A 24,113-nucleotide genomic window follows, 5' to 3' on the forward strand; every position below is an offset into this window, starting at 1 on the left:
GTGGTTATAAGGAGGAGTTGCAATGGGGTATCCAAAGTTACCTGCAATACATCAGTCATAAATGAAAATCAGGGGAATGTGTACATGGTATGTTATAGACAGTGCTCCAGATAAGATTTTTAGGTGGGAGTATTTTACTCCTTATTTTTAAATTTTGAGAGTAAATGTGATTTTAAGAGAGTAAACATTACTTTTCATTTTTGCAAGAGAATAAAATGTATGTGACCTACAGCTGATGTGTGCAAAAACTGTGTGGAAATTATTACTATGCAGCAGGTTTCTGCATTGTGACATAATACACCTTTAATTATTTCTCTATGGTCTGGCCCTTTGATCTCTCCTGTATATAGTTAAATGTTGAAAACACAAAAACCTAGTCAATTACATAGTAAAGCAAGCATGAATTGTATTGTGTGTTTTGAGGTTCGATGGCAGAGTTGTCTTTTGATGTTTAATAAAAGTCCTTGTTTCCTGGAGCTATTACTACCTAATGGTATGCCATTGTTATGATACAACATTGCAGAGAGGCAAGGGCTCCACGCTAAATTCTATATCTAATCTCATGGTCAAATGGTTATTTATTTAGCACTTTCGGCAAAGCGCTGTACATAGAACAAAATTATCACAATTATCACCAAACCGAAGTTGGTACTCCCTTATTGACTTTGAAAGGATAAAAGGCTGAGTTGTCCTTGCGAAGATTCGAACCTACAACTTACAGATCACGCACAGATTGCAGCAACAAGTGCTCAACCTGCTGAGCTATCTTATTGGCCAACGTCATTCAGCAGTTGTTTTACTGAGTATCGACTGGGGTATAATAATCACAGTGCCTAGATGTTGGATGAACCATGTATGGAGCGCTACATAAAGTTAACTACCTATCTGGATTATCACAGGGTCAGGTTTTGCTGAGTTTCCATTTCAATTACAAATGTAACTTTCATTTGTTTGTTTTTGACCAGAGTTTGCACTTCCTGGAGAGTCAGGTTATGGATGTTTTAATTGAAGTCTTGAAGATTTGAGAGGTTAGAACACCTGTGATTGGTGTAATGACAATCACTCACCCTTGAACAAAGACTCTGCTGCCACTGACAACTCATAGTAATGTACCCCATTGACTGTATGATTCAATGGATGTAAACTAGACCGTGCATACTCGTAATTTTACACACTTTTTATAATTAGTGTAAATTAAATTGTAAGTGGAAACATGATCTGCCTCTGCATGATTATCCACACAGCACAGGAATTCTGAAAAATACTATTGTGCAATACTGGTTTGTTTTCAGCAGAAAAAAACATAATTTGTTACAAAATAAATTCTCAATTGCAAGTTTTCCATCTTATTATTTTTACAATCCTAAAATGCTAGGAAAATAAATATGCACTGTGGTTCTGTTTACTCTATGAGCAGCAACACAGCAGAAGCGGAATGGAAAGAAACCATTCCTTTTAACCCATTGTGCAGTTTCTTTAATTGAAAGGCTTCAGCGAAATACATTCTGTTTCAGAGGTGTTTATCCATGGCTTTCAATAAAAATCAAAAGAAGTCTTCTGGTTTCTATCAAGTAACCTGACCTTTGCACTGCCCTCTGCTCTAAACGTGTGTGTAAAGGAAAATAATAAAGCTGTCATATTTACATGATTTGCATGCGTTAAAAGGGTTGGTACACACCTTATCTGGAGGCCTGGTTATAGATGTATTGTGAAGACAGTTATTGTGATTTCTATATTGCTATCTACTTCATTATTGGAGGGGGTCAGGTATGCACAAGTGGAGAGGGTGTATAGGGTCATGGGAAGATCCTCAACATATATCTGGGACATTTTTAAAACACAATGCCCTTCAGCAGCTATCACATTTTTCAGAGCTTTAGAAAACTCTTTCTGCAAGACTCCATAACACTTATGCTCAACTACACACACCACTCAAATGCTGGGCAAGTGCCTGTGCCGAAATAGTTGCAATGTTAGCAAAATGAGTAGGTTGACAACCCCTTTGGGTGAGGTGCAGGATACAGATAATTGTGTACCTTTCTTTAAACTTTGAGTATGTGTTCATTGCTTCAAATCCGTGGTCCTGGCCTCACACACTGCAAAGTAGGTCTCCTCATCCTACTCCTCCTCCTGTGTTTCATCTGTCAGAGCACCACCCCTTGTTCCTGCTTCTTCCTAACTATATTCACATATATGAGAACCTTCGGTGCATATGTATTCAGAGCTCCTAACACAGCATGGTGATACATGATGTGTTTCAGTTTTTTGTAACGCTTTTGAACTCTTTACAGGCAATCTTGTGCACCTGTGCCCAAATTGGCCCCACCTATTTGTGGTTACTATCTGCATTTTGCTGGGGGTTGCCAGTAATGCACGAATTAACCCGTGCAATCAATGTGCGAGACCACAACGGACAGGGCAAAACAGAGAGGCCAATGTTTAGTGGTTGAGTTCACAGCAGAAAGACATTGTTCTGATCAAAATAATAACATATACCACTGCCTAAGGACGATTGTTTTTTGTTACAGAAAAAATATCCGGAGGAGAAAAGAAGGGACTGAGGACCTTCCACCGTCCGGCAGTATTAAGAAGTGAAGACAGGTGAATAGATAGACTGGCTACACATAGCCTCCATTTTGGAAAACTGATATTTAGAATGGGTTGTAGCATCTATCTCACGTCTCTTTACAGATTCCTGAAAAGAACACGTGCATTTGAGTTCAAGATACTCTCAGCTCTTAGCAGGCACGACCAAGAGATTTGGCATATAGTGGTAAGAGGAGTCTTACCCCTTAAGGAGGCGGAATAATCAACAATTCTGCCTTTTGAGCTTTAGGAGCATTTTGAGATTGATAATAGTTCCATTTGTCTCTCTCGTCTTTTTATCCTTTAGAATTCAGGGATTGTTCCAACAAGCCCTCTTTGGACACCTGAAGATATCCTCAAAAAACTTCACAGAATTGAAGATTACTAAATGAATACTATATTTATAAGTATTCGTCCTGAAGAAAGCGGCTACTTATGAATCCCGCTGAAACCGGTTGACTGTTGTTAAAGTAGTACTGGTTGATAACCCAGGCTCCGATACCCTCATACATCAAGAAAAGGGCTCATAGAAAGAAATTCATTAAGTTATCACCACTCATTTTCCCTATAACACTGTACAGTGGAGAGAGAATGAGCCTTTTACATCATTCTATTGACTAATTGTCATAGAATTTTTGCTCTTTGGTTTTGGTGATAAAACACACGGTTTGGAGGCGGAAACATTAAATACAGATACCGACCCCCCTTTTGTGTGCCCTTACTTTTAGACATTAGGAAACTGGTTTAGAGAGGATAGGGTCAGGATCTTGACATCTCCTTGTAGTTGGCACATCAGCACTAACTAGGGCCGGTAACGTTTGGATACGAGATTCTGCACATATAGGGCTAATCAACTTTTTGCTAGGGACTCAGCGTCAGGAATAACTTAGGTCCCTTGTGCACGTTTTTCCTCAAGACATGTCCTTTTTAAAGCTCATTATGGTCGTTGGAATTGCCTATTACCCCCTGTATTATTTTCCAGAGTGCTGCATTCTCTATTTTCTTGCATATTCACTGCTTATTACACGGGATGGGTTTTCTACAGTTTCTTTATTTTGTTTTCTTGCAGATGGTGTGTTTAATTAAAGTATATGTGTGTTTATAGAACCCTGATTGGACATTCCCTTAATTTTGAGCTGTAATACTTCACTCTGTGGGACCCTACTGAATCATATTCATACCGCTCTTAAGAATGTAGCCTTCTCTCGGCCCACGTTACCACAAAAGGCGAAGGAGTCAAATCTCTTGACCGTGCCTGTTTTACTTTTATGATTGGGGTCACTGTTGGTTTGCGCATGTGTGAGAGCTGAATAGGTTTATTCACTACTCATCCTTACGCTCCTGCAGAGCTGAAGTCATTTCATCACAGTACCATTTTACAACTTCAAGAGGGCAAGGTTAGTGCTCACAACACAATTAACAACCTGAAGCTGTATCCCAGCCATTCAAATATATCAGAATGTGGGCTTAGATTTCTGGTGCATGCCTGCGTTATGAGCCTTTTGAGCAGACCCTCACATCTCCTGGTGCATTTTCTTCCTACCCTTGCCATCTCTATCCTTCCTCTTGTACCACTGCTGCCCCCCACCCTCTTCCTCACCCCTTTCATGCAGCCGCCCTTGTCCCTCCACCTCAGTCGGCCGTTTTCATCCCAACATGGCCCACTAGGGAAAAGGGAAAAGGGAATCATCCTCAAGCGCCCTTTCCTTCTCCTATTTGCAGCCATGTTTCTTTGGGCACAAATACCTTACATGAAAGGACACTTCAGCGAATACCCATTCTAAATTCTCATCTCAAAGCTTTGGCATTGCTCTTTTTCTCAAAGCCTTGAAAGGCTCTCTTTTAGTCACTCTAGGGACATTGGTCATAATATAGTTTGCTGATTGTATTCTGTCATCGTTTTCTTTTATTGGGGGAATGCTTCCTTTGAGTTTTAGAATATGTACTTTTTTTTCCCCTTTTCGCACTGTGGAATTATGTGAGCCTGGGATAGCATCTTTGAAGTCTGTTTAAAGGCTCAGCGCATGAGATGTTCAGAGGTTTGTGTGACAACATTATCACATCAAATGGAATCTTCCCTGTCTATGAGCACATCCACATATAAGCATAAGGAAGAACACACTATTCTCTTTTTAAACTCATCAGATTTGTAGAATGAGAGGCGTTTTCACATTATAGAAAGTTGGTGTTTCACTCTATATGACTATTAGAAAAGATGTAATATTTTATTCCGTGTAGCTTTCCATTCTATTGTCCGTTCACAGGCAATGCACAGATGACGGTTTCTCTGTGTTGTCTATTCACTTTCAGCATTTGGCCATGGTTTAATAATGGAGTTAGCACTAGCCTGTATTGAGGAGTAATATACAATGTACTTTGGGATTGCTGACTCACATAAAATATGGTCGACATATCGTAGAGGGTTACGATTATTAAGTTCGGACCCTGAAGGAGACGCTGCTTAGAGTAATTAAAGCACTATGGGCCTGATTCATGGAATATTTTGTGCGGTATATAGGGACTTTGCATGCCAAACTGCATGCAAAACACTGTCGATTCATGGAATAATCTGCGCTGCACTTTTCTGTACTTTGGGTGGATTTCGCAGAGGCTCAGAATGGCTCTGCATTCGGCCGAGGCAGGCGTACAGACACTTGCGCATAGGATTTGCAGCACTAAGGTTAGTTTGCATGTTGGATTTAGGGGTGTGTGCATGCAGATGGGGTTCTGATCGGACTCAGGGGTGCGCGTAAACAGTATAGCGTGGTGCAGGGATGGTTTACAGTGCTGTGCACGCAGTTTCACCGAAATATGATATGAGTTATGGGAAACAGTACGCATGTTCTCGGGGTGCCGGTTGCAGTTATGTGGGATGCCGTGCAGTGCTGCCGAGGTGCTGGCTTGGTTGTGGGGTACCCCACACAGTATTCACTGGGTGCTTGTGTTCGCGCCCAGGGAATCTGCAATGGTAGGTGAATGTGACTGTTTTGGCTTTGTGTGGGGGCGTGTCAGGGGTCTTCCACCCGTGACTTGCAGATAGGCCTACTTTACGGGAACAATTCCATGAATATGTGGAGTGTGCAGAAAATATTCTGTGTGCGGGCTCGCATAGAGTCCTTCTCGGCACACAGCCTTTCCAGGATCTCTGCACACTTTTCCATGAATTGGGTCCTATATCTCGAAACATGTTAGTCTTTTTATAAATTAAGACTCTACAAAATTGCCTGCAAATTGACAAGCACAGATTGACGTACACACATTGGCGTTTAATTTATATTTTATGTGGGGCTGTGAATATATTTTTGTAGTTTTCATGTTGATTGCCTTTTTATATGAACAATTGTGTGCCTGCGCTAATAGCATGAGCTTTTATTTGATACTTTATGTGAAGGATTACTTTTTTCGGTACATAATGTGTTATATACATTTTTTGTCTTTAATATTTTTGCAATATTTTCTGCAATGCTCACTATAATTTATGTAATGTATGCTTTATCTAACTGGAATTCATAAGTAGGGAATAATTGCTTTCTCCAGTGTAATCATTTTTGACTGAGGCACAAACACCACCTCCACTGTGTTTAACTGGATCAAATCCTCCCTACAAGTGTGTACCCAGCAGAAACACATTGGTCTGTTGTTCTCCTCATCGTTTGCACTCATACCCTAGGGATCAGATAGATCCCCTCTTCTGTTTACCTTGTAGCCGACCCTTAATGAAAGGATGAAGTGACTTTCACAGCCTGCTGGCCTAATTCTTCTGCACACTGTCCAAATGTAAGATAGGAGGACAAGAACATGGGCATCATTATAAGAACCTAACAATGAACTCACAAGACATAGCGGTCACAAAAAAAATTCTTTTATCAACAGAAGCTAAAGAAACGTTTCCCATGCCTGTCCTTTGCAAATTTGGTGCCGGTTTGTAACTCTCTGGTTTTCTCATGTCTGGATTTAAAAATACTATCTACCACTGGACTATGGTATTTCCAGGCTACAAAAAGTACAAAACACGATTGCAAGGCATTTAATGAAGTAGAAGAAGTGTGAGCACATCTCCACTGTGATTCGTCTGTTACACTGGATGAAAGCGAAGAATCTAATCATTTTGAAAAGCATGTGCCTGGATTCCGTTTTGTTGAATTCACTATGCGAAAATCTATTTTAATGGCGCCATTTTTTTCCTCAGTTTTCCATGTGATATATTAAGGCTTAACATGTTATGGAATAGTCTCAGCCGAAAACGACCCCGGAGCCACACAAAACCCAAACCCTTCAGGTCAACAAGCACTGCCCTCCTCGCGGTACATGGGGCGACCACTTGCCGATCATGTGGAGCTAATGAACACCTTGGAATATTTAATGGATGCCTCTATTGTGTGCATCATATCCAGCATCATTAAGAGCTGCCAGGAGGTTCTGGGTAACATTTGACCTGCTGGATGACAGCTAAATATTCTGCGTTAGTTGATCTTATGTCATGATAGGAAGGTAGAGGTGTGGATCAGCTGCACTGTCTTGATGACACCTACAAAGCAGAAGGGAAAATCTGGGCTGTCAGGTTCCGGTGTATTGTTTCTGTTTATGTGACTCGGTTCATTCCTCTATCCTGACGGTGGTTGGTTTGGAGGGTTGATTCCCATCAAAGTAGCGAGGACCGAGGAGTGAGGAGCAAGGTCCTTTGAAGACATACCTGGCGTGAGCCGCTTGGTGCACTGTGTGGCAACGGGCAGGTGTAGACTACATCTTGGCGGTCTTCGGTCGGCACATTTAGCGAGGAAGTCATCCTCTCGCAGGGCCATTACGCTTGAGCCAGGCACGCTAGAGGTGCTGCGTCCTATGGCTGAAGTCCTGAATGCATGTGAACACCTGTGAAGGTGTTTCCTTCTTTCAGGGGATCATGTGTGTCATTACTGTACCACAGAAAGGGAAGAGGGTCAATTGCTTTCGCCTTATTAGGACCAGCCAAGCATAGCAGGACTTACTGATTGCCTGTGCTAGTGCTAGTGTTAACTTGAACAGGTAGTTCATTATCGTTCTGTGATTCAGCCTATCCTAAGCTAGAGTGGGCTTCTGTTCCCTGCTCTGACTCAATATTGTGGTTCTAAAATGTGTGAGCCCTTGTAACTACTGCACCAGTTAACTATTGAAGGCATAGGATTTGTTTTGCCCTGAGATATCTTCAATGCCTACCACTAGAGCTCATGTCCAGCGCCTAGACACCTTTGGGCCATAGTTTGTGCTTTATACATTTGTAATAATAATAATACTAATGTCTTTAAAGTAATGCCTAGTCTAGTAACTGAACCTCCCACTCTGCTCAAGACTGTTGATCTAATGCTAATAAAGGGGCCTCCACTAGAAGGGTTTAAACCTAGGGTATTGGAACAGATGTCTTTGGAGCTTGTTACCACTCCCATGTACATAGTTTCCAGTCGTAGTCATGTGTCTGAGATTGTGGTAAGGAGTGACGATAGAAGACAGAGAGAGGGCCTCATTACAAGTCAGGCGGAATGGGTTAACGGGCTCCGCTAATGGTGGCGGGCCCGTTAACACCATTCTGCCTGATTACGAGGTCCCCTCGCGTTGTTATTGGGTCCCGCACGGGCAAGAGGGAGCTAACAACGGGCCGGTCATAATCGGCCCGCTGTTAGCTCCCTCCCCCATTCCCATTGAGCCCCATGGGGGCTCAAATGGGAATGGGGAAGATCCGGGTCCGGGTACCTGGAAGGAGGAATTACCGGGCCCTCCAAACTCGGAATGGCCCGGTAATTCCACATTCAGGGAACCTGGATCCGGTTTTGGTGGCAGCCATGCGGCCAACAGCGGCATGGCTACTGCCAAAGCCGTAATGAGGCCCAGCATCTTCGAGACTAAAGGAAAAATTTAACTGAGGATGAAAAATGGACGTATACTGGACATCCCAATGACAGGTTTGGAGTGGGATAAGGAAGAAGCTGTTTGCCAGAAGGACCATGTTGGTCTGCAAGGAGAGTTACCTGCTGAAAGTCAAACTGGACATTCAGACCGATTATCCTTAGCCTTGAATAAGTCATTGAAGTCTCCTTTGGAGAGCATGGAGAAAGTCATTTCAAAGGCCCTCTTAAAGTCCAGTCTGGAAAATAAGGGGTTGGATCATGGCTCTATTCATTCAGCAAACTGGCAATATGTTAAACAGAAGATTATTTATGATCTGAACCAGTGTATGGACTTCTGTGCATGGGTGGATCCTTTGATACAGTATTACACAAATGATAGGTCTGATACACTATGTCAAACTGAACTGAACAAACTCCAGGCACACTCCAGGCATACTCCAATATGGTAGACACAGCTCTTCAAAATGATCCTACTGATAATAATAGTTTGTTACCTGTTGATAATAACATCAGTGAATATCAGACTGAACCAGCCCGTCCAGCGTATAGTGCCACGTTGGTGTGGGCACCTGTAGATTCTCCTTGTGGTGTTATACCAAATTTTCAAAATACTATGGAGCCCGCTCATCCTACACATAGATCAGTTACCTTCTCCCATGGAAGAGACATTTGCATTAGGAAGTCCAGAATGCCTGAGATTACAGATGTTAATCAAAGAGGCTCATCATGGATCGTAGACATTTTGTTATAACTAATGTGGATAGGCTGAAGAAGAATTAAACTAGAGAGGCACTTAGAAATAAGGTCCTGCCTTGGTTACATATGAAAGTGGGTCAAGGCTGCATTAGAGTGCGAGATATAAGACTCCTTTGGAAGATGCAAATTAAGGACTATTGCTCAGGCAACAACACAGACTGTATTGTTATTGGATGTGGCCAGAGCAATCTTCCTTGGTTCTTGAGTGGGTGTATGAGTTTGAGCAGTAGGTCAACAGCGTCCAACTTAAGAATTGTACTTGATCGATTTATATTAGTACTCCTACGCCAGTCTTTTTTTATAGAAATCAGTACTTAAAGTTTTTTTTGGTTGAAGTGGTTATTGTTGCCCACTTAATTTTTAAGTCTTACCGTTTCTACCTATTATTGTGCCATGTTGTACTTTTGGGCCTGATTCACAGAACATTTTCCTATGGGATTGCACCATTATAAAACACTTCTGTGAATCAGGCCCTTTGCCTTTTTGCTTATTTGGTTCTTTTTTAAAGGAACAATTGTTAAGCTGCTGTATTCAATGTTACATGTTTTCTTGCATTATGTTTATGTTTGTGTGTTGGTTTATTTTTTGCCTGTACTGTTTTTATTTTTGTTAGCACTGTGATGCCTACGGACTAGCTCTGGAGCTAAACAAATAATAAAACTACACTAAACTAAAACTTTCAGTTGAAATGGGCCCAAGAGCCTCAGTGGGGGCCCAGTGACTGCCACCATTTTGGCAGTGAATGTTCTTATAGCAAAGCAATATATGTCTTTCATTTGGGCCTTTAAATGTGCACTTTGTAGCACACACATTTCCAGCTGCATTTGCTGGGGCCCATCAGGGCGTCAACTCAGGCCTTTGTCTTAACTTTTTACTCCATTTTATCTAAATAAGCCCCTTGCTGTCAAAGAAGGACTGATAGCTTTTCAGTGGGCGTTTAGTGTTTCTCCTTCCTGATTTCTGGCTATCTCATGTCAATCGGCGGCTCTTAACCTCCTGGCTGTATTTCTTTGCTAGTCTCATTATGTATGCACCCCACGGGTGCCTCAGGGTGCAGTGTTGTACTGTGAGCAGGGGGGGCATGTTGAAATAGGCCTCCGTGAGCCGAGACACATCTTCAGCCGGCCATACTTCTATGTAAAGTAGGAGGTTACCCTTTTGTTTTGGCATAATAATGATGTTTGTGTGTGTATACGTTGTGTTTTTGAAGTTGTTTTGTGTGTATCTGCTTGCGTTTTGGTGCATGTTCTCCTAACAATCTATTGCAGGATTTCTTCACTATTAGTGAATCATATTTCTAATTTGGCTGGTGCTTGTGTTCTCTTCTTCTTCCCTCACTCTCTTGCACCCTGCCTTTCTGTGATTGTTTTGTGATCTCACGCACCCCATTCATGCCTCCTCCAGTCCATCTCTTTAGTTCAGCTTCTTTACCTTTCCTTGGGCCTGATCACGAGTTGGAGGGTAACGCCAGGGCTAAAAGCGCTGGCGTTATTAGCCCTACCACCAAACCCACTGGCACTATTAGCGCCGGTTCACGGGTTTGGCGGAACGGGTATTGCCCATTCCCCATTGAGCCCATTCAGGAATTCCCCATTTCCCATTGGCTCAATGAGGACATTTTGCACTTTTACTGCCGGCTGATTTCCGTCTGGCGGTAAATGTGCCGAAAATCGGCAAAATCTCAGCAGATTTCCCCCCAGCTCAGAGCTCCAGCTCAGAGCTCCAGGCGTATGTCGGTGCTTGATCTTAGTGTTCTTGTCAGTTGATGTAGGCGTAGTTTGTTGCTTAGGAATTCTGCGCCTTGTTTGTGTATTGCTCTGTGCGTGATGCACATGGCCTTGAACTTTATTCGCTGTTTTCAGCGGTAGCCAGTGTAGTATTTTTAGCGCGGGTGTGATGTGTTCTCTTCTGGGTAGCTTGAAGAGGAGTCTGGCTGCTGCATTTTGTATGCGTTGCAGTTTTTTTAGAAGTCGTTCGGGCATGCCCAGGTATAGGCTTTTGGCATAGTCTACTCTGGACATGATCAGAGCGATGATGGTGTTTTGTTGGCGAACGACAGGAACGGTAGGATCATTTTTGCTGCTCGCAGGAGGAAGAAACATTTCTTGATTACCGAGTTTACTTGTGGCTCCAGGGTGAGGTTGTTATCCATCAGGACCCCTAGGTTTTTTACAGTTGATGATGGTTCTGGTGTGGTGCCTAGCTCTCTTGGCCAGGGGATGTAGTTGATGTCTCCTCCCTTTTTTGAAACAATCATTATCTCTGTTTTGCCTGGGTTGAAGGTCATGAAATGTTACTTCCTGCGATGTCATCGGGTATGTGATGTGATGATCTGGGATTTGAGTGCGTTAATTTCCCTGTACTCTTGCCTGATAGGGTAATTTCTGCCTACCCTGACTGAGAGAGTGGCAGTGATATTCTTGCAGGACAATCAAACGACCGCTTTGGTGGGCAAGGGCAGCAAAAAGGCATGTTTCCTGCGGCTGTGAACCTTCTTCCAATCCCCCATCCGAAACCTTAGCAATGTTGAAGCTGTGCTACCTCCATTAAGCCTCACGAAATGACTGACACCTGAAACTTGCAACGGACTTGAACATGTTCTACTGTAACAGCTGTAATCCCCTTACTCCCTCAAGGACCCAAACTACCAGATAATCACTTCCAGGCCCGCAATTCCTCAAATTGGGGCATTAATATTAACAGCTGCCTAATAATGTCAGCCCATGGAGAACCATTCCTTAAATAAACAAGTCATTTTCTCTAAGTTGCATATTTGTTCAGCAGCTGATCTTTCCCATTTTCCGAGGGTCGCCTGTGCTGTGGGGGGAAAGGGCGGGGGCACTCATTGCCTGTAATATTAGAAGAACAGCGCATTATGTTAAAGAGATTATAATGGCCCGTTTAAAGGCATTTCACTGTTCGCCACAGCATCTGTTATTCATGCAACGGTTGCTGTGCTCCGTCAGGTGAATGGTAGTTCTTGCTGTGCGCGGCGCGCTAGATTGATCATTTAAGAAATAAACAACTTTAAAAAAAAACACCGCATTAGTGCTGGGGGCACTCTCGGGGGCGGGGGGTGGAACTCGCTCACGATAAGAAATTACTCTTCTGCACCCAATGGCATGAAGCACGAGCGTCGACGGATTACGACTCTGGTTTTCCAGGGGACAATTACGTGTGGGTAAGAGGTATTACATGTGTTTGTGTGCACCGAGTATTTTTATCCGAGTAGCTGTATTTAACGGGGACAGGCAACATCTGGTTTCGCTCTCGGAGTCTGATTCGGAATGATTCCGATTGCCCGCAATTGCTCCACATGTACTCGCCTCTTTCTTCCAGAGCAAACACGGGCCGCCAGCAGAGTCCTACCACACATCTGTACGTTTCTGTGTGAAGGGGCCAGAGCACACACTGCTTTGTTCTTCTCTCGTGGAGGCACGAAGCGGCACAATGCTTCAATTATTAGAAAATCACAGTGCCAGCCATTTCAAAGCCAGCGCGGTTTGCTGTGTTTTTCATTACACGGCCTTTGATGGCCAGAGGTGTTGGTGGAAGGTTTTCTTTGAGGAGTGGAAAGACTGATGCAGCTTACCACCACACCAAGGAAAATAATGTTTTCCTCTTTCTGCACGGACTCCTGTTGATGTGCCCCGGTGTTCAAAGCCAAGACTTCCAGAAGCAATGCATGCTTTAAAATGCGTTTCCTTATTTGGGGGCCTACATGTACAGTGCTGCGTGTCGGCGACAGAAACCTCGCAGAGGTATATTATCAGTTTTGGTGCACGTTTTCCATAGTTTCAAGGAATTTGATGAAGGTCCTTTAACGTCAAATACATTCTGGGCTAATGTGCAGTGCCAATCGCTATTATATGAAATAACCCGAGTTCTTCTTTCATGGTAGGCATCCTTCCTGAATATACTGCTGGTAACTGGCACCGAGTTATTTAAGGATTAGGTGAGTGGCTTTAACAGCCATGCCCTATTTCAGTGTTTCGAGTTAACCACACGACAGCAATTTATACACGCGCTAGCATGTTTGAATTGTACAGAGCACCGTAATAGTATTGTTTCTTAAGTTTCTGCCTGTGCGTCTGGGTGCTGTTTTTATGTGAGTTGTATTGTGCCTGGTGAGAATGCAGGTGTTTGGTAATGCATGAGGGAATGCTGGTGTGTCTGAGAGAATGTTTAGGTGGGAGTGAAGGAGTTCTTGGAGTGAAGGTTCCACAGAGAGGCATTTGGAGAGCTCCTGCCTGGGTGATGGGAGCCAGTGGTACAGACTCTGTCATCTTACAGCAACTTAATGTAACAGGAATAAAGTTAACTGATGGAACCTACCCGGTGTGTTCAAGGAACTTATTTTATTACATTTAGGCTAATGTATTCTGCTTATGATCACCCTTCTTCAATCTAACACCATAAAAATACAGAGCAATGTTCAGCAGAACAACAAACCCACCACTGAAAACCCAAACACAGTTAACACAGGGAAAACAAACTAGAAGCGGTTTCCCACTTTGTTGCTCTCACCTGAATCACCATTAATGACATTTTCAAATAACTTCATTAAACCTCCTTTTCAAGAAACATTCTCTGTAACACAACCTTTAACATCCAGGACATGCCTCTGTTTCATGCAATGGACCATTTCTACAAAGCAAAACAAGTGCATCGTCTTAAATAAACCATCACCACACTACTCCTTAAGAAGTTCACCATAAGCTCAACACCCCCAGCAAATAAGTTCCAATCCTTCCCTCCTCACTATCCAGAAGCAAACCACCTTTCCCAAACTTCAATCACACCACACCCACACTCACAATCTTCTGTTTTCTGTCAAGTCAGACTTCTGTCCAGTCCGTGGCAACGAACCAGCCTTCCTCAAAATCTGTGACAGTGGGCCTCATTACGACCCAGGCGCTAATGCGTTAACGGCGCCGTAAAAGGCTGCGGCGCCGTTAACCTATTAGCACCTAATTACGAGGTCCCTTTGCGGGACCCGACCTTAACGGCTGGTGTGGAATGGGAATGGGGAAGGGCCATGGAGGAAGGGGGAATTACCGCCCCACCAACCTTGTAATGGGGTGGTAATTACCCTTTCTCCATGGCGGAGTCGGTAACCTACCGGCATGGGCCATGGTGCTAATAGCACCATGGTCTTCTGCTAGGGTCGTAATGAGGCCCAGTGTCTTCAAAGCAATAATTACATGTATAGACATGTCTCTTGGTTCTTCTAGGTCTGCGCCTGGCCTTCAACATGATAGACTATGAAATCATGCAGCATCACCTACACGAGGGAGCAGGCTGGACTCTCTGTTTCCTCCGTACCTTGCTTTGCTTCCTTCCTCTCTGGCTGTTCATTGTGGCCCAGAGTATGATCCTTCCTCTCCAACTCCTATCAAATCTTGTCTGGAGTCCCAAAAGAAACTGCGTTGCTGAAAATGCTCTTCAATTAGTGACGAGTGATCCTGACGTGTTTGACAGCCTGTGCTCCACCCTAACAAAATAAAACTTGATAAGGTATTTAATCAGTTATAAATAAATGCATTAAAATTATTTCCTAAAAGAAATCAACAAGAGAATGTGACCAAAAGTAGTCAAAAAGCGAATGCTGCAGACACGTGTTCTGTATTTCCTGCAGCAGTGCTTCTTCAGGGAAATTTGATAAACATTTGAAATATCTATCACTGTTTTTGAGTACACTAACAATATACACAATGATATTATGCATTTTTGATATATCAAGATCAGCAAGGTAAGTAAATCATGGTCATCATGAAGACACTTGGTGATTGTTGATTACATTTATGCAGTCATTTAAACAAATGTATTTATAATGGATTCATTAACTTTACAAGGTGCATTATGTTAGGGGTTACTGCTGTTAGGGAAACCAGGATCATGCATCAATTTTGGGTGATGAAAAACAGACACCGCTTTAGTACATTGATCGGGAACTGACTTCTCTAACCTAACATGCCCTCCAGGTCCCTCCCTTTTGTAGGTCACTATTTGGCTGCCCAATTCAAAACAAAATAATGTTGTGGGCCCATTCCCTAGGCCTTCCGGTAGGATTATACCACCTCTGCTAGCACAATACATTCATTTATTCACATGTAGTCCTTCTTTGATATCAACTCTCGTTACCGTGTCACATGACGAGTCCTCCTCACTTCATTTTGCGTTTACTGCCATGTACACCGCCAAGTTTTTACATAAGGAAATTCCCATTAGGACACCTACAACCCTGTAAATCTATTTTTTTCATAATAAAAGCAGCCTATTACCATCTGCTTTTTATGGCTGACAGTGCTTGAGTGAACATTTCCCATTTGCATGATGTCACATTTTAAAATGTCGGATTTCTCTGTTCTTTGTATCATGGACCTGTTAAAGTGAGAATGAAAGTGACCGTTTTACAATTTACAAAGTCCTGTTATGGGCAAGAATGCAAATACACTTCTATTACAGTGTGTAAGAAAGCTTTTCAAAATAGTATCCTGTTATTAACAAACAGCTGAGCTGCTTTGATACATCATTTTTTCCGCTCTGCATTACTACAGTAAGCACACTTATTTTGTTGGAGCTTTGAACAGTGCTTTACCAAAATGTTTTGTCCTCTGTCTCTATAGGATATTTTAATTGGGTGGAAAGTACTTTGGGGGAATTTTCCACACACCCCAAATCAGGCGTGCACAATTTGTATTTATATACTTCAGTATTTTTAATGAACCTGCAAGAACCTGCAATATGCCAGTTTAATAACATTGACGCCCAACAGCCCCCCCCCCACATTTTTGGGACAAGGCACAACTCAGGATTGCACAGAGCAAATAAATCAATTCAAAATATAAGACAATTACAGATGTACATCATTCTCCATGAAATCCCAATTCCAATGGTTACTACAGTTATGAAAGATCATATTTTGGTCAATTGAATTGTTATTCGTTTAACTTGATTGTACACTTTCATTATTTTAACCCTGAGTCCACATCCACCATGCACTGAAAAGCATCCACCATGCACTGTAAGGCGTCCACCATGCACTGTAAAGCGTCCACCATGCACTGAAAAGTGCATGATGGTTCAGAATAAAACATTGATTTGATAAAAACAAAATGAAATCAGAGCATCACTACCTATCTAAATCTCTCTATTTATTTGGAATAAAGAACTACTGTAGACGTGCTGGCATCTCAAACAACATTATAGTAAACTCATTTTAAAAAAGGCTACTTGATATTCATGCATGTTAATCGCTTGCAAAAAGAGAAATGCACATTTAACATGTATATTTGCTCAATTCCTTTTAATGGTGTTTGAATTGTATTCATGTGTAAAAGTGTACATTGTTGTTGTCAATGGGTAACCTAAAGATGGGAACATGGGTAGCTATTAGTAACCTTTTCTCAATTTTCTTGAGTGGTTCAGCAGCAGTTACAGAACTCTGCTTGGTGATGTAACAATGAGATATCATTTTGCATCCAAAGTAATTCTTCTGTGCTTGCCGATTACACAAAGAAGTCAGGGGATCTAACAATGTACACACCATTTGGATCTATTTGATCAAATCTATAATTCTAGAAGTACACACACTTCTCAAATATTTTCTCATTTCCCAGTATGTGCAGTCAATGTATATACCCCTCTCAGTACTTTCACAAATAAAAAGGGCTAGGATATAATCTATTCCCCTTTACAATATTTTCCACTTAACATTATACTTACACATAACTGTATTTGTGTATCTCACAGACAGGTGGGCACCCTCTTAAGGACTGGTTCCATTTTCCCTCTTAGGTCACAGGCGGGATTCGGTCAATTTCCCTCCACAGCCTGGTCTCTCTCATGCCGTACTAGGCCTCTCTCATGTCTTTGCAACTAAAGAAGGCCTGGGGTTTTAACTTGAGGTTGGCATCTCTTAAAGTAGACTGCTTGTAATCCAAAATGGGTCCAAAGGAAAGCAATCTATTCTATTATTCTTTCTGTTATTATCAATTCTCCCTTTCCTCCTTCTTCCCATTATCATTCAGTCGATTCCAATCAGTGAATGAACAAGCGAGTCCCCATAATCTATGATTTTTTACTTTTATATATTAGAAACCGATCCATTTAGAGATGGATATTATGTCTACAACCTAATTAATCAGTGTATATATTTGGATAATGCTCCAAAAGAGACATCACACTATACCACCTCTTCATACTTATTGGGCATATTAAAGAAGAGTGTGCTCTAGGGCGAATAACTACTAAACCCAGTTTACCTCCCATTTGATGTGATGTAATCTCAGATATTTCTACATTAAACAATTGTGGTTTTATGAAACATCATGTGGTTATATTACTAATTAGTTTGTCAAAGTTCTCTCACTCAGGTGAATCCAATGATGCTAGTCAGATTTCAGCAGACCATTATGTGTGTGTGACAGATTTTTCCTGTTTATGATCTTTCACATAGCCATCCTTTTCCCAGCTCAAAATACGGATGGCCGGCACGGACTCTAGAGCATATAAATCTCTAATATGCAAAGTTTATTTGCAAAAATATGTATTTTGATTTAATGTGCATAATTAAACGATTATCCAATAATATTGTTTTACATTCAGAGCTTTCCACCGTGAACATTTTTTTAAAAAGTTAATTTTTATGGCATTTCTTCCAAAAGTTATTCACTAAAATATTATACCATATACAAAATATAAATAATAAACCTTTTTTTGTTTACTTGTAGTGGAATAAATCACAATATGAAATAGCATACCATGCCCTGCCTGACACCAGAACACTTGGTGTCTTTTCTCTTTTAAGCACAGAGCTGCCCTTTTATGGCTCCTTAGAATGTGGTTGTCATGGGACTCTTTGTCAGAAGGTTCTTTGAAATACAGCTACCCTGGGTAATTTGTTGACCCATTTCAGCCCATTGAGTGACCCTGCAGTGTTTCGATGCCATGTCTTGATGTGCACACATGTAATAACAGCTATATGTAATGTGTGCTAAGCCGTGATATGCCCTACACTATGTAACCCCTTGTGTAACCATATTGCCACCCAAGTAGCACATCATGTACCCAAGTATGTACACCCACCTGTAACTAAGTTGTTTCTGTGTAACAGTTGCACAATGTCTGTGCGCTGCTTGTGCACTTTATAAATGCAAATAAATAAATAAATACATAAATAAATAAATAAATAAATAAACTCCATCATATGCCTGTCCCATGTGTCAGACTCCAAGTCTCCGAAAGTATGAATTGCTTTCTATTGGAACAACTTGTCTGATTAGAAGGACTGAATTTAGGAGAAGAATGCTGCAGCCTACATTTTTAAAGAATTATTGGGAGGCCCCATGACAGAAAGCCGTTGTTAATGAGCAACATTTGTTTTTATTACCAGGTCTGTCTTTGAGAATAAAACAAACAAGGTATGATATTTTATTTATATCGCCCTCGTATACAGGTGTTTCAGAGCGCGACCAGGCAAAGGGAAGGGAACAGGGGAGAAAACAAAAACAATGATCTTACAAGGCCCAGTGACATTGAGAAAGCGCAATTGCATGGGGAAGGAAACAGGGGGAAAGTGCATGGAAGGGGGGAGAAATTGGAAAGTGCAGAGCATAGGAGAGGATAAGATCAATAATAAGTAAGTAAGTAAGTAAGTAAGTAAGTAAGTAAGTAAGTAAGTAAATAAATAAATAAATAAATAAGGTGATCAAAAACAGTGGTAGTGCAGCCTGTGAGTGGCCAAGTGCAAGGTTAGTTAGATAGGATTTATCTTATAAATGCAGAACAAGAATGGGGGGGCCTGTATGGGTACAGATACAGGCCTTAGTGCAAGGGGTGGCCAGGAGGCAGTGCAGGAGGGTGGCAGGGTGAGCAGGTACCTGGGCCCAAAGGGCAGAGGGTGGCCAGGTGCAGCAGTGCCGAGAGACAAAGCAGATCAGCAGGGGAGAAGAGGGGCAAAGGCACAGGTGAAGAGGAAGGTCTTGAGGAGCTTCCGGAACCGTAGATGCTTCTTCGCAAGTTTCAAGGTGGCAGGGAGGCAGTTCCAAAGGGAGGCCCCAGCCGAAGACAGAGATCTACCCCGAGCTCGTTTGTTTGAAAAACGACTGACCCTGAGGGAGTTAGAGGTAGAGGAGTGAAGGGCTCGAGAGAGGAGGTATTTACGGAGGGATTTTTGAAGGTATTTTGGGCCCAGGCCCCAGAAAGCCTTGTGGACAATGCAAAGGGTTTTTAATGTAATCCTTGGAACCACAGGGAGCCAATGAAGGGATTTCAGAGCTGGAGAGATACGATCCGAGGGCTTGAGGCCAAGGAAAGGTCTTGCAGTCCTGTTCTGGATTAGTTGTAAGGGCGGAGAGTGGAGATATGTAGATTAAGAAAGAGGCTGTTACAGTAGTCCAACCTAGTGAGAATCAGAGCTTGGGAGACAGTGAGCTTCTGAGGGAAGGAGAGGAAAGCAAGAGTACCTTTAAGGAGGTGCAGTAAGAAGTTTGACTTTTTGGAGACTTCAGAGATGTGTGGAGAAGGAAAGTGTGGAGTCAAGGATGACCCTGAAGTTCTTAGCTTCGCAGGTATGGGCAGGAGGAGGGCCAAGGGAGGCCGGCCAGAGAGTGGAGGGAAAGGATGGAGAGGGTGTACCAATGAGGAGGATCTCAGTCTTGTTGGTATTTGAACAAAGATCATTGGCGGCACACCAATTTTGAATGGTGATTAGGCAGTCAGAGATGAGGGAAGGAGAGGAGGTGGCTGAAGGAAGCCTGAAAATGAGTTGGGTGTCGTCAGCATAGCACTGGAAATTTGAGCAGAAAATGGAAAGGCAGTAGGAAAGAGTTGACAGGTATTGGTTGAAAAGCCAGGGCGAGAGGTTAGACCCCTGCGGAACACCACAGGTAGAGAGGGAGATAGAGGATAGGAAAGAACTAAGTTGTACCTGGGAGGGTCGATCAGAGAGAAAAGAGGTCAGCCAGGCCAGATCCTGATCGATGATACCCAGGTTGTCAAGGAGACGATTGAGCAGAGTGGTATGCTTGACCGTGTCAAAAGCAGAGGAGAGATCAAGTAGGATGAGGACAGAGGGAATGCTAGAGTCAAGGTTGGATAGCAGGTCTTCACGGATGTTCAGGAGAGCAGTTTCCGTACTTCTGGCAGCTCCGAAGCCGTATAGGTGGTCATGGAGAGAGCCAACAGAGTCAGAATGAAGGTTAAGCTGAGAGATGGCAAGCTTTTCCAGGAGATTACCCAAAAAGGGAGTAATGGAAATTGGGCGATAGTTAGACAGACAAGAAGGATGAGCAGTGGGTATCTTGAGGAGAGGATGCACAAGGGAGTGCTTCAGAGGGGAGCAGAGGGATCCTTTTGAGTGTCAATGTTTTATAGCCCATCCTGTGGGCTTCTCTTTAATTTCTTTTAGAAAGCCATCCCCCTCCTGTAGCTGTAGCTGTTGGGAGAGGAATGTAATTTAGCTGTCTACGACAAGTTGCTGCTTATTTACAAATGCAACTTTTCTTTTTTTCCCATTTCCACACTGTAATTGACACTTTAAACAGGACAACACTATACACTTGTCTTTGTAATCAATCTCCTGCTGTTACGCTCACCTGGTCTCTGCGGAGGAGTTGGGGCATGGTTACAGCCCTCCCGGGGGTGAGGTTGCTCGAGTTGGCTTTGCCCTCTGCGCTTATGTGGTGACTGGTGGTAATAGGTGATGCTGCTCAGGACTGCTCCTGCATGGAGAATAGGGGCTATGAGTATGCCAGCTTGTGCGCCTGATCCCATTCCAGACTCCTTCTCCTAAACCGTGGTACCCATGGGATGTGCTGTCCCTGGAAAGCTCACCTGTTGATTAGTTTTGGCGAGCACTCCACCCTGCTGCTTCTGGCAGGGTTGTTTGTGTGATCTGGACAGAGTTCCTTCACTGGTCCCTTGCACGTGGTAGTCCAGTCCTGCTGCGACTAAGCCAATATACTTCAGGTGAGTGTTACTGTTTGCCTTTGTCTTTCCTCATCTGTTTTTGCTGTATTGTAAAGTTTGTTGTCTTGTATTGCTGTCCGTTCCGCTTTTGATGTTTGCTCTTTTGCTTTCTTCCCTTGCAGGTGATTTTGCCAGCAGAAGGTGCGGAGCTCGAGGAGACAGCAGGAGGGATTGAGGACCGAATCTGCAGTGGTACAGTAGCTGGTAAATTGTTAACTAGGGGGCACGCGGGGTTCAAATGGGGCACAGCCCTACAATGAATGTTCAAACCTTGTCTTTCTTCTTTTTCACAGGGTCCGAGTTTGTGGATGCGGAATGTGGTGCTGCGGCATCGGGATCAAGATCACTGGATGTCAGGAGATGAGTCTGCAGATGAAGCAATGAAGCACCAGTTTCCTGGAGGTGAGTATGCAGGAGAACGCCTGGTTTAAAAGGTAAGTAAACTGGTCCAAGCTGTGATGAGCGTCACATTGCATGCGAGTGCACAGTAACGCGAAGCACCGGCCTTAAGGATGGAGCAGCTTATATAGCTGAGCTTCTGAAGTAACGTCCACCAGGTTCAGCCTGCCTGCCACACCCTGCCACACCATGCCACACCCGATGAGTCAGCACATGAATACCAGGCCTAGGGAGCCACACCTGATGAGTCAGCACATGAGGATGTTCTCTGGAAGAAAGCTTTCAGCTCCTGGAAAGTTCTTGTAAAATAAAAGCACTCCTGCACTGAAATAAAGTAAATGCACTCCTGCTCTGAAATAAAGTGTTCCTGCTCACATCTCTATATGAACTTGGCACCAAAGGCGCCAGGACTTAGTCCAGCCACGGCCCCTGTGTTTATAGGTCCCAAGGGAAACATAAGTGAGTCAAGTGACCCATTGCCCCCATCACTAAATGGTGTGGGATTTGTGTTCTGGGGCCTGTGGCCATGAAACCTGCCAAAGATTTACATTTTTGATACCTGTAAGTGTAATGTTCTCATGCTGATTCTTAGTCTTGTAAAACAAATAACAGAAGTAATGCAGGCCAACATTTATTTTTTGCTTTCATACATTTCTGTGTTTTTAGAAAACAAAATAAATGACTGTCCTCCAATTAACAAAATGTTGCTGAATTCTTAGAAGTAACTGAAATGACTTATTTTCTTGGTCTTGACATTTACTGTGAACAAATGCACTGTATTTGGATATGGGCTGCTGACTATACCATACTTCCTAATGTGTGTCTTTTCAAATACTTTGCGCACAATGTAGTTCACATGTTTTAAAACTGGGCATCTTTATCCGCATTCTTGTATACATTTCACTAGTATGCAATGAAAGTATTGGAAAGAGACCCTTTCCCAGTATTTCAAGGTCTGTGATTTTCATAGGAAAACATTTATTTTAAACATACAAAGTGTTTTGGATCTTAGTCAGTACCATATCATGTCACTTGTAATGAACATCTTTTACCTTTTTCACTTAGCTGAATAGGTTTAATAATGGTTGGTATATTTGTATGTGTGCCTGAAAGAACAGTGGTGATAGCCTATACTCAGGTTATAGGCATACATGTCTTGCTTTGGATTGAGAATTGTTCAAATCAAAGGTATATTTATGCAGTTTATGACACCCCCTTAAACAATGAAATAGTCTAAAGCAAGTTACCTATGTCCTGAATCTGTGAAAATTGAGAGCAAAACAAGAATTGATATATAGTGAATTCTTGGATATTTCCCATCATTTACTCAGGAAAAATGCATCAGTGTCTGTTTTTGAGCCTCTGTGACAGTATTTCTGTAGAAACTATGAAGAAGTGCCCCTCTTATTTCTTCTTGCAAAGGAAGACCACCAAAACAAAGGGCCTGGTTTTAAGATTTGGCGAGTAGAACTCATGATGTGGCCCCCTGGCAGTCTCTTATTTCAATGATCTTGATGATCGTCCAGTTTCAGACTCCTATGACAGTCAAAACAGACAGAGATTCTCAACAAAGCTGCTGATCCGGGTAAAAACCATAACATTTTTTAGGTACTGTATGCACTTTATAAAGGTGGGTAGTACCAGAAACACATACTTCTGGAACCAATGGATGAGGATGGCTGTGATTATTCATCACCTAATAATGTTTCATGTGTTCATAATGAAAGACTGGTGCCGTTTACAAATCAATATCTCCATCCTCATTCTGTTTGTCTCTGCACCAACTTGTGCAGCAGTGTTTTCCTGTAGAAATTTAAGCATTTCAGTCTCATGGTCTGCAATAAGTGGCAAGCACTCTGAGAGTTGTGTACTTTAAGAGGCACACAGGACTATTTGGAGATCCTCTCAGCTGCAAACCGATATAAAGAGCAACAGTATCTTACCTTGTCTCCAACATAGTTGAGCAAATTTCACCAATTGGTAATCAGAGCAAGAATTCTCAAGTAGCACCGGGGCTAATCATACTGCACATCTCGTTGATTTGTCACTAAGTAGTCACAATTGAATGATTCTCCTTTTTTCCTTCATCATTAACTCCTCCCTACAATCCTCTGACTGCTGTTCAGGTAGTTCAAAAGGAAAAAAGTTGTCTTTTTGGTACACAATAGTACCTATCTGGAGCTGGTTTCAAATGGTCAATTGAAACTTGATGTGTGCATTTGTAGGGGTGCAGGGCTGGTAGACTGATGTTCTTTTACCCACATGCCTGTTATCCTGCACTGGTTCCCTGTACTTAGGATTGAAAGTGCCTGCAGTTTTTCAAATACCCAGGTACTACCCTTAGTTGTGCGCTTTAAATCCAGGAGCTTGCTCTCCAACTTCAAATAATTTTTCAGTAGTATGCTGAGAACCAGTTGATCTGGCCTGGTGGAGGAACTTGAAGGATTGTATAAGTCAGTCATGTGCATTGGTGTGCCATACAGCATTTCATATGGTGCTTGCAATGGTTCTACATATAAA

Source organism: Ambystoma mexicanum, chromosome 6p (genome assembly GCF_040938575.1).
Source record: "Ambystoma mexicanum isolate Mex_15411 chromosome 6p, UKY_AmexF1_1, whole genome shotgun sequence".
NCBI lineage: Eukaryota > Metazoa > Chordata > Amphibia > Caudata > Ambystomatidae > Ambystoma > Ambystoma mexicanum.